Below are 2,445 nucleotides of genomic sequence, written 5' to 3'. Positions count from 1 at the left end.
GCTTCCACTACCACCGCCAAAGCCGCCTCCGCCTCCTCCGTTGTTATAGCTGTCATAGCTGCCACTCCTGCCATAGTCACTGCCCTGGTTTCCATAACCCTGTCCACCACTTCCATAGCCTCTGCTTCCTCCAGAGTAACCAGGGCCGCCTCCTCCATAACCACCGTCATTGCCAAATCCATTATAGCCAGCCCCACTGCCGCCATATCCACCACCACCACGGCTGCCACCAAAGCCACCACGACCACTGAAGTTCCCTCCTTGACCAAAATTGTCATTGCCGCCAAAACCGCCTCCACGACCACCACCAACGTTCGCAGAACCACTTCGACCTCTCTGGCTGGAAGAAGCACTAGCCATCTCTTGCTTCGACAGAGCCTTTCTTACTTCACAGTTGTGGCCATTCACAGTATGGTTTTTCTGAATAACAATCTTATCCACAGAGTCATGGTCATCAAAGGTGACAAAAGCAAAGCCCCTCTTTTTTCCACTGCCTCTGTCAGTCATAATTTCTATCACTTCAATCTTCCCATACTGCTCAAAATAATCTCGCAGGTGATGTTCTTCAGTGTCTTCTTTAATACCACCAACAAAGATCTTTTTCATAGTTAAGTGGGCACCTGGTCTCTAAGAATCTTCTCTTGACACAGCTCTCTTAGGTTCCACAACTCTTCCATCCACTTTGTGTGGTCTTGCATTCATGGCAGCATCCACTTCTTCCACAGTGGTGTATGTGACAAACCCAAAGCCCCTGGACCTCTTGGTGTTTGGATCTCTCATTACCACACAGTCGGTTAGTGTTCCCCATTGCTCAAAATGGCTCCTCAGACTCTAGTCGGTTGTTTCAAAGCTCAGCCCTCCGATGAAGAGCTTCCGCAGCTGTTCCAGCTTCTTGGGAGACTCTGACTTAGACATGACGGCAGGGTTGAGAGCCTTCAGTGATGCTTCCTCGGCAGCGTCAAACAGCAGAAAGGCGACATGTAAGATTTTCTAGCACTATGTTGTACTTATATTTTTCCTGTTATCACAATCCCATAGGCTGAATAATTTATATATATATATACCATCGTAGGGGTTGAGAAGCCTCAAACCAAAGGGCTGAATCTGATGAGAGTCTTCTGGCTGTGATGTAATATCCTGGAGAGTTCCACACAGTGAGAAGAATGAAAGACCCAGATGAGAGTTTATGTGAACAGGAAGACACATCTATTTATCTATGTACTTTTATAACAAAGCCATTCCTGAGATAACTAGCCTGCTGTAATAGTAATGGCAATGATTCCTTCATGGTGGTGGAGTCTCAGAGTTTCCACCTTCATATCACCATGGATGATAAACTTCACTGTGAGTATTTAGAGAGCATTTAGAGAGTATTTAGTCAACTGAAATGGACTACAATGAGCAGGTTTTTAGGGGGGCCTGGCTAGCATCTCTGAGATTTGAAATTTACATTTCTGGGTATAAAGCTAAAACATGACAGCACAGTAGTGGAAAAGCAGGGCATATAACAGAGAAAAGTGAAACCCTCTTGCTAGGGTGGCATGTGGGTATTGGTAGACATGACTACAAGGGTATTGTACAGTCAGAATATTATCAGTTCTTAACTGGAAGTGGCTTTCTTAGGTTAAACAGCCAGGAGGAATGGAGGTGCCCACTGTAACAAAGACTCTCTTCTGGAATTTGGTTGGCAGCACCATAAAGAAGGATGCTCTCAAGGTCTCCAGTTTACTATCACATCTATATTACAGTAAGTAAACTACAATAATTACATCCTGGGGAAGAGGCATCTGTGGAATGATATGTAATATCTAAAGTCTTTAAAATGATATTAGATGTTTGTAGGAGTAATGTTAATATTGTTGCTCATTGATTTTCTGTGAAAGCACTAAGTTCAACTTTGTAAGAAACTAACGGCTTTTCTTTAGCTTTGGGAAGGAGCAGGCTTACAGAGATCTCAAGAGATGACAATCTAGAGCTCAGCAGTTCCTTACAGATTGTGGAATGAGACTGGGCGAACACAATAGTTAGAGAAGCTGAGGCTCCAGGTGGAAAGCAGGAGTGAGGGAGAGGAGCCCAGGAGACTGACTGAGCTCAGGGAACGGTGCCTCTAACTTCAAAGTTCGTAGAGTCTGTGTCTGTTGTCATTACCCATGTAGATAAATGCCATGTTAAGGTTCCTCAAAGTATGTATGATTTGGGGCAGGTAAGTTTCAAGATGAAAGCAGGAGTTTCAGATGTCATTTCAGCAGAGGAGAACAGGGGTTAGGAAAAGCGCAGGACAGGCCAAACCACGGAGTAATTGCCAAGACCTGGATGTCTGGAAAAGAAGCAATCTCAGGGTTCTGGTAGAAGTCAAGGCAAATACGAGGAAGATGGAAGACACATTCAACAGCAGATCGGTGTGACGCACTAGCTATTGGAAAAACAAAGAAGCAACTGAAGTTC

General features: G+C 44.7%; 1 pseudogene; it reads right to left on the bottom strand.

Moving 5' to 3' along the window:
• Positions 1-954, bottom strand: part of LOC116089377 — a 6,960-nt pseudogene extending 6,006 nt beyond the window's left edge.
• Between the last annotated feature and the right edge of the window lie 1,491 nt (positions 955-2,445).

This window comes from Mastomys coucha, unplaced genomic scaffold, assembly GCF_008632895.1.
Source record: "Mastomys coucha isolate ucsf_1 unplaced genomic scaffold, UCSF_Mcou_1 pScaffold14, whole genome shotgun sequence".
Lineage (NCBI taxonomy): Eukaryota > Metazoa > Chordata > Mammalia > Rodentia > Muridae > Mastomys > Mastomys coucha.
Note: the sequence above shows the minus strand (reverse complement) of the source record. Positions and strands in the feature narration are given on the sequence as shown.